Raw genomic sequence first — 15,383 nt, 5'->3', positions numbered from 1 at the left:
TCCCTACAAATCTGAGGCTTCTGTTTGCTTTCTGCCTGTGCTCCTGGCTTTGCTTCTCCTCAGTCGTGGGACTTGACTGTTCAGAGCCCAAACACGACATCCATTTCTAGTTGCAATGAACCAAAACCCCCTTCAGCAGTTTGATAATTATGGCTTAGGTTAAACCACCATCTCTGCTATTTTTAGCTTACAGTGAAGATTATACAGTGGAGTCTATTATTTTAGGTTTATCTCCAGGGACATTATTATTTCTAGCAAAACTACATTTAACATAATTTTTAGACTCAGAAGTTCATAGTTATTCTTGTTTTTAAACCTTTGTGGTTTTTGAACAATGAAGAAACATTAATATCAAGCACATTTTGTTTGATGCACGCAGTAATTATCTAACAGTCTATTAGCAACTCTAACTTTGAAACAGTAAAGAGTAAAATTCCTGGTCCACTAAGTAAATGGGAGTTTTGCCATTGACTTCAACAGAGCCTGGGTTTCACTCCATATATTTTACCCATGTTGTTTCTACACATAGAGAAAACTCCTCACATGCTAGGATGAAAGTTCCAGCAGTATTTCTCCAATGCAAATAAGCCCATCTAAAGATTGTGTTCCTAAAAGTCAGAAAAAGAAGAGCCCAGTACCTTGAAGCAAGGGATGTGAGCTTGTCAGGAATCTTCCAGAACTAAGTTCACCCCAAAATGCCAGTTTAGAAGGCTAGTGGGCATGCAGCAATCCTGTTAACTTTTCTAAGGGAGACCAGGCAGGTTTTCAAGGTTTCTTGCAGCTTGTCTGCCTTGTGAGTGCCACAGTGCTGAGACTCAAAGCTGGGCCCTTTTTGGGTTCCTACTCTGTTTCTGTGGGATGGGACCTGGCAGTCCTCCTGTTCTGGCAGCTTCCTGAACAGTCTCCTGGTCAGCACATCAGCTGTTCTACCTCAAAAGGGTGAAAACAAATCATCTTCCTGACTTCCCAAGTGCTTTAGGCTCCCTGATTTTATCCCTTCCAGAAAAGACTGGTCTTTGGTCTAGGGTTGTTAATTAAGAAATGCTTTAGCTTTCTGATTAACTTCAATTATTTTTTGTCAAATATGTTGAAAGTGAGATTTTGTTGGCAAAAAACAAGGGTAGCAGTAACTAATTAGTACATTCCTGTCCTTAACTTTATTTTAAACCCGACATCCTGAAAGATGTCTTGCCTAGGACTAATGCTGAGGCTGCCAGACCTTATTCAGCTTTACTTTTGCAGGGGGTTTGAGGCAGATAAAGAGTATTCTCTATAAAGACTGAATCAGAACTCACACCTCAAGTTATTTACAGGCTTCTTCTGAAATTAATTCAATTCTTACATGTGTGAAATCTACCCATTCCTGAATCATTCCTGTTTTCTTAACAGAAATCCTTTTAAAAGTCATAAGCATAAAGGAATTGAGCCTGAAAGGAATACCTTTATTGGTATTAAGCACAGGAGCTTTGCCAGTTTTTATTAGCTTGGGATGTGGCCTCAAGGTACACAGGGAACCCCTCCTGGCCTCTCAATGATGAGTTTCTGGTAGAATGAAACCAGCAGCACCTTTGGAGCCTGTTTTAATTGGCAATGCATAACTTTTCTCAGCATCTACTTTACCTTACAATGACTCACTTGAGAAAATGATTAAATGACCTTCAGGACTAAAGCATACCCTAGCATGCTAACACATTCTTTTCGGAAGTTCAAGGTCTCCACCTATATCAAAGGGACCAGGTTTTCCTAAACATGTAGTAAATGCAATGCTGTGCTGATTCTTTTCACTAATGAATAGTCCACCTCCTTTTAACAGAAATAAATAGGACAGAGCAGTGTGCGTTTGTACTAAACACCAGTGCAAACTGAATCAACAGTTTACATTTCCTTTGTGACCATCTAATCTTACCTGCTATTCAGAATTCACGTGGAATTAGAAGCAGGTAATCAGTCTCTTGAAATATTCTGCCTTGGGAAATGCTATTCTTACATGAACTGATCTTGAACAAAGAGTTGATAAGAAAAGCTCTTAGATTAGAAGTAGCAATGTCAAAATGACACTGCACTGCCCTGCAAACCCACTGCCCTCTGTGCTTCCTGAGACATAAATGTCCATTTTATCAGGAGCCACAAACAGATGCTGCCTGTTACCCTTCACAAAGCCAGCAGAGCCACTATGGATGAGCAGGATTCGGCTTCCCTTTGTGCTGTTACGAGCACAGTCACTCCTCCATCCTAACCCCACGGGAAACTTCTGCTTTTCAGTTCATCACATTCTCCTCCTAAAGACAATGAGATTCCACAAACGCAAGGACAGCATAGACTGTCAGCTCTTCAACTCCTTTCATTCAATGTTTACTCAGAGTAAGCACCCTGGGACTCTGGTTTCACACTCCAGCTTCTTCCCTAATATAAATAATGCATTGCTTACCAGTCAAAGACACCAGGGCCTCACTGGAGGAGTCCTGAAGCACATTTACTGTTGTTGTTCATCATGTGTGAGGCCAGAAACAAGCTGACTGACCAGTTTGAGTCCTGACTGTTAACATAATCACAGCAAGGCAAATCTGATCAGGAGTCACAGGGAGGCAGCAACAACAGATCTCTTTGATGCAGTTTTGTTGGAGAACAAGGCTTTAAAGTACCACTGCTATGAATAAAAAATAGCATGCAGTCTCTGGGAGCTCTGGCCTCCCTGAAGCCTGTGCAGCAATCAGAACTGGGTCAGGATGCCAGAACTGCACTCTGGGCCTGAGCTGGCCAGTTTCTTGTGTAACGCTTTTAAGCTAAACTCAATTATCAGCCCTCTGTCTTCCCACAGCAATGCTGAACGAATGCACTTGCTTTGTTTGTTTGGGTCATTAGTGGAGCTTCTCCTCTAGACAGTTAATGTAACTAAACTGCTCTGTTTACCCTTGGTGTGTTTTCCAGTGTTTCCTGTTATTCTTTACAAGCCTGAGCCAAAGTGCATCAAAGCCTGTGGAAAGCCTACTACTGCCTTCAAGGCACTGCTGCACCTCCAGATTCTTGAGGTCATGTACACAAATCTTCACCAGAACCACTATGACCCTCGATAAAAACCTCAAATCTGAGTTGAGGATAATGCCAAGGGCTGGGGGAAACGGATTTAGGAGATGCTTAAAATCTTTTCTACAGCTGCAACTCCGTGGCTGATAAGAGACCACTGGAGAAATCCCCAGGACTGTTATGGTTAACTTGCCCTTAGCAGGAAGAGATATGAAGTAACAAGAGGTAAGTTTGATAGAAAATACCATCAACAGCAGCAGAAGAGCTTTCCTTCAGAAAAAGGGTAGCTAGCAAAAGAATGAAATATGAAAAAGGGAAGCCTGAAAAAAAGACACGCAGAAGTGAAAATGCCACAAAGTAAGAGCACCTCCATCACCTCCCTGAAAGTCAAACCATTCCATTTGCCTGCAAATAACTCAGGGTGAGTCAAACGCTGGATCACTTTAGAAACTCACGGCTATCAAGGCTACCCAAGGTGTCCTGGCTGTCACCCCAGATGCTTATTAAACATGCATGACAAACAATTGATTGCTCTCCACACAACTGGACTTACCTCAGGCACCACTTCTCAAAAGGGCAGGGAGGATGTCTAGCTGCCAAGAAGGAAATGAGGACAGCGGGCTGTCTCTCACTTCCACAGATAGAAATCCAAAGGAGTCTTTCCAAAGAACCAACTCAAAAAGACTTGCAAGTGTGTAAGTTCAGCAACACATTAAATAGGAAGAGCTCCTCGGGGTCAGTCCTGCAGACCAACAAGGACTCATAGAATTGATCAAAGAGCCCATTACAGCTGGATCCCAAATACAGGGGGGGGGCAGGAGAAGGCAGTGATACCTCACGCTCCAAGTGAAAAGCTCAGTGGGACCACTAAGGTTTTAACATTTCTGGCTAATACTTGATTGCTGGGCAGCATGCTTTCTCTACCTGTAACTTGCCTTAGTGTGAAGATGTTCTCCTAAAGGCTTTGTTTCTGCAAGGGAACATTGCTACGAGCTACAGGCAGTACCAGCCTTGCATGTCACCAATGACCTTCTCAGAAGAGAATATGAGAGAAGTCATTCCCTGTGACCCAGCTTGCCATGACTCACCCACAAGTAATCCAGCAATAAATGCAGAGCCAGGACTAAGCACAAGATTTCTTTCTAAAGCCCACTGGAGAAATATAAATGCAAAGGGAGAGCAGACTGGACAACATCCTTGCAGAGTGGGAGATGGAAGAGAGAAGGGGAGCTGTAATACATCTGCTCTGGCATGTCAGCGTGGGCAGGATGACAGCGCCCCATGGAAGGACAGCTATTTAGACATGCACAAATGCCATCTGTTTTTCCATATGAACGATGTCCATATGAAGGACAAAATTTCTCCCCTTCCCACCTCTGACTGGGTTTCAATGAAGGTTTGAGAAGGGAGTCCCACCTCTGCAGTGCAGCCAGTGTCAACCACAAAGGAAGACGCTGGCACTGAAGGAAGTTACACAGGGTGCATGGCTGGCAGCTGAGAACATTAAACATGGCCATTAAACTCAAATCCAAACTAAGCAGAGGACATACATCAACAGTTCTCAGCAGCTTCTGCCTTGGGCTGGGTTTGAAGCAGGAGTGGGAGACAGCACCCTACATCATCCAGCCTTTGAGCTGTCCGCTTCCAAATTGAGTTCAATGTTAGGAATTTTTATTAACATTTGAAATTGAAGCTGCATCACTGGAAAGATGCCTACTTCTGAACTGGTTCAACATGTTTAACATTTCAATATAAAATACTGATAATCTTGCAAGTTATGAGGTTTCCATCCAGTTGAGAATAAAGGCATAACAGAGGAAGAAGTGAAGTGGGGGTGCTCATTTGAGCTGGAACTGCAATAGGAGCTGCAGTGCAAAGTGAGGACAGTAACTTTGAGGGGGAGACCCAGGGAGGTGATGCCGCCAAGAGAGGCAGAGACAGCCAGAGAGGTCAGAGGGACCCAAGGGAGGCTTGGACAAACTAACAAATCCTGGGAAAGTGCTGAGGTGAGCTGAGCTCTCAGTGAGGGAGGAGGCAAGGAAACATCTTGTGCAACTTTCCTACAAAACCAGTGGCCACTAAGGGCATTGGCTTAATGGAAAACAGGCTTTTTCACCCTCTGCTTTTCAAACATGTAAACACTGTTTCTTAAATATGCTTTGACTCTTCCAGAAACTGTCAGGAGCATTTTGGGGAGCTGTGATGAAGAGAGGGAGATGATCCTACTTAAAGCATTTGAAGTAACCGAGGCTAGTTATTGTGTACACAGTGTTATCTAGAACAGGGGTGTTCAGGACGGGTGCTGTACTTTTGGGTTTTTTTTAATCAAGAAAGTCAACATTTAAAGGGAGCCATGACTACTGGACTCTTGTTTTCATAACCAAGTTTATGTCACTCTCCAATAATGAAGTAACCAGATATTTTATATGGCTATCTACTCATCAAGCAGCCAGGAAGTCAACAACAGCGAGTGAGAACACATGAACGCCTATGGTGAATAACAGTGTGGAAAGCTGTGGTTTATTCAGCTGCATGACAGATCCAGCCCTTTATGATATGGTTTTCATTTAAAAAGGATTAGCTCTTTTGCCTTGGAATCTGGAAGGCAGCAAAGTACGAGTTTGTGCCACAGGGAGAGAGAGCACATGAGAGTGACATGGCAGGGACAGAAGGCACGTGAGTGACATGGTAGGGACAGAAAGCACATGAGACTGACATGGCAGGGACAGGCAGAACATGAGTGACATAGCAGGCACACCCACTGGGGTTTCACACTCAAACATTTTATCTAAATGCCACTGGCATAAACACCAGACCTTTACATGATTTGACTGAAGCCTAACCAAGGCCATGAAGAACAGGCTGAATCATCTTAGGATCCTCTCCCCAGCAACATCACATGCTCACATTATTGACTCCTTTCTCAGACATTTCACAGACATTTACTCATGGGATTCTCTCTGAGGAGCCCTTGCTGTTTCACAGAGTGGGTGATTCACGGCAGGACAAGCATTGCCTGATGTATTCCAGCACCTTGGGTGAGATGAAGGAATCCAGCTGCAACACAACTGAACATCCACCATTCCAATGGCCTCTCTCCACTGCTTCTGATTTCTAGGATGTGGCCCCTGCATACCAACCTTTTCCTGAAAAAAATTCACAGTTTCTGGTAAGAGCTGGCAGGTTCTGAGGCTGCAGGGGCAGAAAAAAAAGTGCTCCACCAAATACGAAGTCCTACAAAATGCTAAAGTTGATCAATATATGTACAAATAAACTTGGCAGAAACTCAGCATCGAAGAGGTAGCATTACCTCAGGAAAAGACCCTTCCTCCTTCTGATCTCAATACTCCCTCCTTTCCAAGATCCATTTAGCATCTTACACAAATCTTTCCTGTCTCCTTCCTTAAAGCACTTTCCCAACTCCATGCAGGCATCCAACCACATGCTGAGCATTTCTACACCCTCTCAAATGCTTTGATACCTGTCAACAACATACAGCAGTCTTCTGACACAACAGCACCAGTAGGAGTCAAGGACTGCTTTAATTCCTTCAATCAATCCCTGCTGAAGAGGTGAACACAGATATATCCAAAAACACTCACTGTACAACATGGATCAGCAACTCTCTACTGGGAATCGCTTGTCTGACACTGGCTATTTGTCATGATCACAGCTGAGCTGTGACCCTAAAGTAAAAATAATTCATCTGAGGATATCTCCATGAAAATGTTTGCATTAAGCTGTATCCTTGCCCTCCAAGAGATTAAATCCACTTCTTGTACATACAAAATTCTTGCTTCAATTTGGTTTCAGAACACAGAGAACTGTTGCAGAAGGAGCACAGTGACTATGAATGAACCAGTGGTGGGCAGAGAAGGACTGCTCATTCCACAGAGGCTGCTGTGCTCCATCTGTAGCTCCTTGTTTTTGGAAAGCACCCTGGGGCACAGCAGAAGAAACAAGCTGAAGGGTAACAAGCTGTTTGCTTTCAGCACTGCCTGAAGTGGGTGAGAATGAGACCTCTGAAAATGTGACATGCATTTCCTCAGAAGATGAAAAGGGAATATAAATTGTAGGGTGGAAAAAGACCAAACCCTGGGATAGCTGGGTGGGATTTCCCACCCACGAGGGAAGAGAGACAAAAGCTCAGTGAGCACTGACGGCCCTGTCACTCACAGTGTCAGAAACCCCAGGGGATGCTCTGTGCGCAATCACTTTTCCAAAACTCCTGTGAAACCCCTGAAAGCCTCCAGTCAACTGCATTAAACGACTGAGTGCCAAACCTGAATGCAGAGCTACAACACAAGACACCCTTAAAAGAAAACCAAGGAGAGGGGAGAGATGGTGTGGAATATTTGCCAAATATGTGCAACACAAGTAACCCAGATGTCCCACACTCTGCCCCATCAGGAAGCCACCCACAGCTGAGCGCTGGGGAAGTGGGACAGCCTGGGGGAGTCAGGAATGCTGGCTGCCTTGCCCACACTGGGAGATGAATTCTCCATTCCTGTAGGTGAGAATGAGGAGATGGCCAACATCAAAAGACAAAAAGGTGAGAAGTGAATGTAATATATAAATTCTACCAGCATCAAGTGTTCTGCAGTCCCCAGACAAGGCAAAGGGTGTATGGTTCTCAGAGCAGCAGGTCCTCTTCACAGAAATATTTTTCATCCTCTTTCTTGGTCCACATTGTCAATCACTGTGGGCTCGCAAATGCAGTGCAAGAAGAAATCCATCCTTATGTGATCCTTTTGCACTGATTCACCAACACAACAGGTGACTGCAGCAGACAGTAACAAACCTCTGGGCTCACTTTTGCTTCCAAAAATGAAAAAACCCACCAGAACTACCTAGCAAAAAAATTGCACAGGAAATGCATGATGCAATTCAAAAATTTTGTTTCCATTAGTGGCACTCCCACACACCGGCTCCCTAAACTCCTGGGATTTTTCATAATGGTTCAGCTGCTAAAATAATTTATAGTACCAGAACCACCTGGCCTTGGCTGTTCGTAAATGACTGTAGAAGTTCAGCAAGTTATCTCAGTTTCACTCATTTTATCAGCAGGGAGAGACTCAATATCAAACAGGAATGTTGCAAATTATGGCTTGGTATCAAAGCAATTTGGAAATGATATGTTCAGACCAATACTGAAGTGAAATTCTTTGGGTAGTGGGTGTGACTGGTTGCCTACAAACCTCAAGGCTAATAAAGTCAAGTTTGCTTTCATATTGTCTAAGGAAGCGACATGAGGAAAGTAAAAAACTACTTGAAAAAACACTCTCGCTTTGAATAACTTTGGCTTGAACATGTTAATGTGAAGACAAATTACAGAGAAAGAAGAAAGTCTTTTATTTTCATAAGATACTGTTTTAGAGGGTCTCTAGATGGTAAGAGGTGCAGGGTGTGTCTCTTTTATCTGGTGACAGCTTTCTAGAGATGTCTATGAGCTTTTCTCATGTGATTCTGTTCATTGTGCTCAGAGGGGCTCCTGCAATCACACATTTGGCAAACCTGGTAAGGTTACTTGAACACACACCATAAACAGCTCAGAAGGAGCTGCAGGTATGGAGAGTAGTACTTAAAGTATAAAAAGAAAGTATGACTATATTTTCCTAAGCAAACAAGTTGGCTTTTTCTTTGACTGGAGAAAACTCTCAGGATCATATCTGGATTAGTACTGGAAATGTGTCAATAACAGAGTAAAATAATGGAGAAAGAGGTAAAAAAATATACCCAGTGGAGATGGCACTTCAAGTGAATAGATGGGAAGTGATGCTTGTACACAAAGGCAGGAAAGCTGATGACAATGTCGTCGTTACAATGCTCCTGTAGGAAAACCCAGTTTGCTGCATTTCTTTAAAGCTACTAAACACAGGCAGTCTGCATTTTTATCAAAACGTGACCACTGCTGACTCATGGTAGCTCATGATGGATGTTAGGGAAGAGTTCTGCCTTTGACCAAATCTACCCCACGTTACACAGCAATCCACTTTACTTGAGATGAAAGAGGAAGCAGACAGGAAAAAATTCACCCTCTGAAAAGTGCTGGTGGTTATGTCTTCAGGAGGAAGAAAGGAAGCTGTGCTTTTCCTTTGAAGGAAAGATACTTTCCCTAAGTACAGAGACTACCTAAACTAAGAAGCAAACTGTTTCTAGGGAGCATTTGTTCATCCTGCAGCCTAGTTTTACTGTGTGCAATTAAAATGAATATTTAAAATCTAGATTAGAAATCTGTCACTTCATTAGCTGTCTCCGGAGTGACACTGGCAAACAGCAGGGTGGGAGGAAGGGAGCCCAGCGGGGAGCAGGTGGAAGAGCCAGGCAGGATTTGGACTGTCACTGGCAGGTGAGAAACAGCTACCAGAGGGTGAACATGAGAAACTTCTGAGAGGTCAAACTATCCCATATGTGGATAAAATCTGGTGTATTAGATGAGTGTCCCAGTGCACTTTGAAACAGAGAAAGAAGGTACAGTGAAAAATACTCATTTTTAAGGCCCTGAGCTAATTAGAGCCCAGCAGGAAGGAAACTTTTCAAGCTAGTCAGAGCAAACCATCATGATCATATTCCTTTTGCTTTCATTTGTTTTACCTAAGCAAGAGCAAAAGCAGAAAACTGAGAAAACTGTGGGCTATTCTCCTCTTTTTTGGAAACTGGGGTTCAAGTAAAGACATAGACAACAAACTCCCTGCTGGGCTGGATCCAGCAATGGAAAGAGGCCTGGCATCCGATGTAGGGAGGATTTTGCAAATGGAAAGGGATCACTGAGAACAAAGCAGGCCTGTTTATTTCATTTCTCCAGTAAACTCTTTTTTGCTGAATTTTATTTCCCAACACAACTGTTGGCCAAGAGGCAGCCAACCCTGTTCCACACCAGCACAGCCTTCCACTGACGTAACAGCTAAAGGGAACCACATTTTTAGAGGCAACAACATTTCCACTGGCGTTGCTGCTGCTGACTTACTACCAAAGGCTTTTCCAAGTGACAGTCTGGGATTTATCACCTTCCCCAGCTCGGGAAGTCATTTTCACCTGGAACCTGTTGAACTCAGCAGGCCAGGCTGACAGCACGGGTTACAGGCTATTGGAACCCAACTGCTAGTGGAAAAGTAAATATTTCATCTAGATCACTGCCCTTGTATAAAAACAAATTATTATTTGGTAAATGGCACTTACAAACCTAATGTTTCCTGCGCTGATGTATATTGGGAGGCTGCACAATGGGGACTTGTACTGTCCCCGTGTTTTGGGTCACTGGGTGCACCAGGCTGTTGCCAGCAAAGCCAGTGGAGTATGAAATCAGAACCCTTGTGGCAGGAAGTAGATGCAAGATTTGCCAAATCATTACGGCCCAGCTACTTAACACAGCCCTGGCTTACTCAGCAGAGTAAGCCTTCAAAAAGAAAGGCAGAGCTGGCAAGGCTACAAAGCTATTGATTAAACGAAAATTGTGTTTCTAAATGGCTGTCCTTCACCTGTTTGGTGCAGTTGTATTATGTTAAGTAAAGCTGTACAAGATGCTCAAAAACAAAGAAATTAGAGGGACTGCAAGGGAATGTTGCTTCCCTAGGGGTTACACAGAGATCCTTCACAAAGCAGAGAGTAAAACCATAGAAACCCTTGCCCAGAACTAATGTTTGCCACAAGAGTGCAGAAAGCAACAGGACATGGACATTCCCACGCCCAGTTCCAATGTTATTACATGCCAATACTGTAAATAAACTATCAAATTTGGATGGTACAAAGGTGAAGCAGATAATCATGATAGAGGGAAGGTACCCTGCCACCATGCCAGGATTAGCAGGTTCAGTAAATGCACCTGGAAATATCTTGAAGCTTCACATAAAACTAAAAATCCACACCCAAACCCAGGCCTATTATCCAGAGCACATGATACTACCAAACCTCCCCATTTCTCCTCCCCAATCTTCCTTTTCTCTGTGTGATTTCCATACATAATTTTCTCTTTTTTAGAATTTTTCTCTGTGTGATCCCACTGCCATTGCAAAAACAACCTGCCGAAACAAGGTTAATACCACAGGGATATTCTATTTCTGGGACTCAAATTAACTTGCTCAGGTATCCAATGCTGTCTTACAGTGGGCCAACACACCTTCTGTTTAGTGTTGCTCCACCACCACCTCCTCCCCAGGTCAAACCATCCATGCTGGCAGAAGTCTCCATTGATTTTTTTTTTTTTTTTAAATATGTTTAAACAAGTCTTTGATCTCTGCTTCCTTTTGACTGACTTACGACATGGTTTTCAGAAAGTTACTATCAAGCTACAAAGGTACATGATAATAATTTGTTCTATCTAAAACAGACTCCTCAGTGTGTTACCAGAAGTGGAAGAAGCATCTCCTGAAATTTTAGGATATACCTATTCTTTCTCAGGACCAGAACCTGTAATTAAATAACTGCTTTTGGTTAGACACTCTGATGTACAGACACATATGATCAAATAGGCAATGTTCCATTATGTCCTTTGGAGTTGTACAGAGAAGGGCAACTTAACTGTGAAAATGTGCTTGCAATTATCTGTGGAAGAAGAATGAAACCTGGGAGGAGGGGAGCATGAAAAGGGAGCCTGGGAACACAGAGAGAGAGAGACATTCCTCAACAGATTTACAACACAAATGGCAGAAAATAAAATTAGCAACTCCAGGGTGGGTACGGACCGATGCCAGCATTTTTGGCCAGCCTCAGGGTATGTCTACACAGCAGCCAGTCACTCCCAGTATTCCTGAGACTGCAATATACTGGAACAGCTTCGTCCTCCTGTTAATTTAAAGTGGGGATTCTGGCGCCAGGAGAATAGAGCTGGGGCAGGCACTGCCTGAATCCAATTCTCCGGCTACTCAGGAAGTCCTGGTGCAGCAAAGTCATTAATACCTGAGCTTGCAAGAATAAAGCTTGCATGGGATTGCCTCTGGCTCCAGTGCACCTTGGGATCCAAGTGACCTTGATTTTCCACCACTCCAAATGCAGAGATGTGAGTTCTGACACACAGCATGGTCAGAAGGGCCACACAGGGTTTATGGAGGCACAGAGGGAACCATAGCTCCCCAACACAAGGCAGAATCTACACTCAAAATGCCAGCAGTGCCACTGGAGAGGTTTATCCAGCCACTGGGCAGATCCTGTCAGCCACAGGCTACATCCCTGAGCCATCCCTAACTGGATATTACCCTATCCAGTAATATCCAAGAGTTCTCTCTTACAGTAAAACATTAATTCACAGGAGTGAATAAGATGCCTGTGGGCATGTGTTAAAGAAAAGTCTTTAACTACATGCTGAAATCCTACCCTGTGAATAGAAGTTTGGCCTCATTTGCAGTACAGAGGGAACAGAGTTATAACTGAAGTTGTTTGGATAAAGTTGCCTGAAATTGAGACTTTGGTGCTCCTGCATGTTTGATTCTACAACTTAAGTAATGTTGGTTTTCATACCTTTTGGGAGGTAAGAAGCAACCTGGGGACACACTGGTGTATTTCTGCAATAGCAACAAAGAAAAATGTTCCACAGAAATTCAGGTCAGGCAGAACCTGCCTGATAAATGTGGAACTAACTCAGAGAAACACAGAGAAGAAAAAGAAGCTCCAGTGAGAGCTTTTTTTTAAAAAAAGGGTTAAAGTCAGCCAGGACAGAAACTACACTCAGCTGCCTCCACTGGTAAAGCCCTGAGTTCAAGGGTTAGACTCTTCTGAGCTGCTCTAAAAAAGTCAGAGGGTTGTTGGCATTTTTTCTTTTAAAACAGCTTCTCAGATCCCACATCCTGCACCTAAATGTTATAACCCCAGGATAAAAGGAGAGAATTTTTAGCAGAGGTCCCTCCATTTCTCCGTGGTTTCCAGAACCACTGCCCTTGCCCCACCACCATGAATTTGGCTGTTTGGAATCATGGGACAGGCTGTTCCAGAAAAAGAAACAGGGTTCTATCAGCACAGTGTGCACTCTGCAGCATTACCTGTGTGCAAGATCTGTCACATTTACTGGGGTGATCCTCAGCTTCCACATGGAACTTTTCATTTTTAAAACGCATTATGACCAATTCTTTATAAACTGTGGGGCAGGGGAGAAGTGGGACAATTTCCTGCTTGGTTCTCAGGAATTAAACTTCAATAGCTGCACAACAGTGACTGGGCTTTGCTGGTGTAAGTTGTTACAGGGCATCATTCTGCACCTTTGGGATCAGCTCAGGGACATTCCTCCTCAGCCTGCAATGTTTTCACATTCTGGTACATCTGCATGAATCTCTCTGCTGGGTGCTGAACTACACAGATCAGGGAGGCCAAGTTTATTCACAAGTCCATCAGCACAAATATCAGGCCACAAAGGGCATATCCAGAATGCTTTTCCCTTACCTGCAACACCACGAGGCTTGAGACATAGCACAAAGGCCATACTTCATCATGCAGCAAATAATTATGCACCCTGAAGTAATTTTAACCAAGCTACAGCTATTAATATCTAACATCTAAAGCAAATAATCACACTGGAGAGAAACCTGCTGGTTCCAAACCCTTCTCTTGTCTGATTCCAAGCCCTGAGCTGTTCGATTTGTGCATCACGGGCTTTTTACCTTTGGACTTGTTTTTGTCCTCATCTGTTTCAGCTTCAAGTTTGAGGCCATGCGTTTTCAGGCTGCTGGCAAGAGCCAGCTCCTTGCTCATTGTCAGTTGATTTTAATTCCCTTTCCTAAGGGCATCTGCCCCATTGTGGCTCCCAGCCACACCGCCTCCGGCTATTCTCTCCCCATCCAGGCAGTGCCAGGTTCTGTTGGCTCATGAATGGGAATCTTCCCTCCTCACCCAAGCCTGCCCCTGTCCCACAACAGGAAAACTGAGGCTGTTGAAAAAAACAGGAATGGCAACAAAGCTGGCATTGTTGTCCTGAAAAACCACTGGCTGCAGCCCACCCTGCTTCGTTCGGGATAACAGATATACGGATGAATCCCAGCTTTTGTTTCAAAAACTTATTTGACTTTTTCTTTGGAAAAGGACTTGAAAATCGTAACAAAGTCACTGCTGTAGGCGAAGAGAACTAGGAGGGGGGGAATTGGCACTATTTTTCTTCAAGTCGGTTGTTCAGGGTGGTCTTCAGGGTGTGAATCTCAGATCAGCCTCACACTGGTGGAGTTCATGGAGGAGGAGGGAAGCACCAGGCAGCATCCTGGTGACAAAAGTAGGGCATTTTTAAGCTTTTATGGATGGACTTGCCCTGAAAATCTGAGGAAAGATGAGAGTAAGAAATGCTCAGTGTTCATATTTTGTTTATGATATGAAGACCTCAGACTTGTACATTTTAACACTTCAGTGACCACTGTGATCCCTGGGTCTTCCCTTCTGTGTAGGTCAGGACTCCACCCAGCAAATCCTGGATAAAATCCAACAAACTGTGGTTACACTCAAGTGTGCTGTTTCCAAAGACATCCACTATTGACCCAGCTGACTGAAGGAACAAGACTTGCTCAGGGTCCTGTCTTGTCTGGGAAAAAGTTTATGATTTGCAGCCTCAATACACATTCACTCAGCTCCCTGCCTGTAACCTTTTTTTAATAGCAAGATTCTTCTCCTGGATCCGGTGCAGAAAAAACTGTGTCTAAATACAGATGGATGCTCCCTCTGTGTCCATGGCCCAAAATTATCAGTACAGACTTGAAGATTTAAATACAAAAATCACGTCACTCACCCCATCATCAAGCAAAAACTCCACAGGTTAAACCTGAAGATGAACTTTCATCCTTCAACTTTCATAGGACCTATTTCATCCTAATGGACCTATTTAATGGTGTATCTGTGTTTTCACAGTGCAGCTGTCCGGAATGGTGTATTTTGCAGTCAGTCCAAATGACATTAGTGGCAGATTAGGAATCTGACACATCAATTAGTAATCCATTCACTTTTTCCAAAGTCCACATCAGAAACTATCTGTGAATGCCAAACTGGGCTTGTGATCTCCACAGACATTTGTTAGTCTTAAGGAAAGAATAATAAATCTCAGCTTTTCTACACTCATAAGGAAATAAGACTTCAATAAAGCTCAAAATTATGGCTCTCCAAAATTTATATTTTTGCCAATGTGGATGTAGTTTTGATTGGATTTTGTTTTAAATTAAGAAACTTGCACCTAGTTTTCCTTGGTTTTCATTTTTAAAGCCCGTCAGCTATTCTTTGTGTTCATGTCTGCAATGGGTTTCCTTACATTTCACTCAAAACCTCTGAGTTCGTAAGTAAAGTCTGCAAAGAATTCTTCTATTTGCACAAGACATGCTGAAACAGGATTGCTCAGAGCATCTTACTGCAGTTCAACACCAGAAGGCCTGACACCTTGTACGGTCAATGAAAAGATTCCT

At 43.4% G+C, this 15,383-nt stretch overlaps 1 protein-coding gene across 1 annotated transcript in view; it reads right to left on the bottom strand.

Moving 5' to 3' along the window:
- The window catches only part of ADAMTS17 (ADAM metallopeptidase with thrombospondin type 1 motif 17), a 149,185-nt gene that overhangs the window by 80,583 nt on the left and 53,219 nt on the right, over positions 1-15,383 (bottom strand). The window lies entirely within an intron of this gene.

Source organism: Corvus brachyrhynchos, unplaced genomic scaffold (genome assembly GCF_000691975.1).
Source record: "Corvus brachyrhynchos isolate BGI_N302 unplaced genomic scaffold, ASM69197v1 scaffold200, whole genome shotgun sequence".
NCBI classification, from domain to species: domain Eukaryota; kingdom Metazoa; phylum Chordata; class Aves; order Passeriformes; family Corvidae; genus Corvus; species Corvus brachyrhynchos.
Note: the sequence above shows the minus strand (reverse complement) of the source record. Positions and strands in the feature narration are given on the sequence as shown.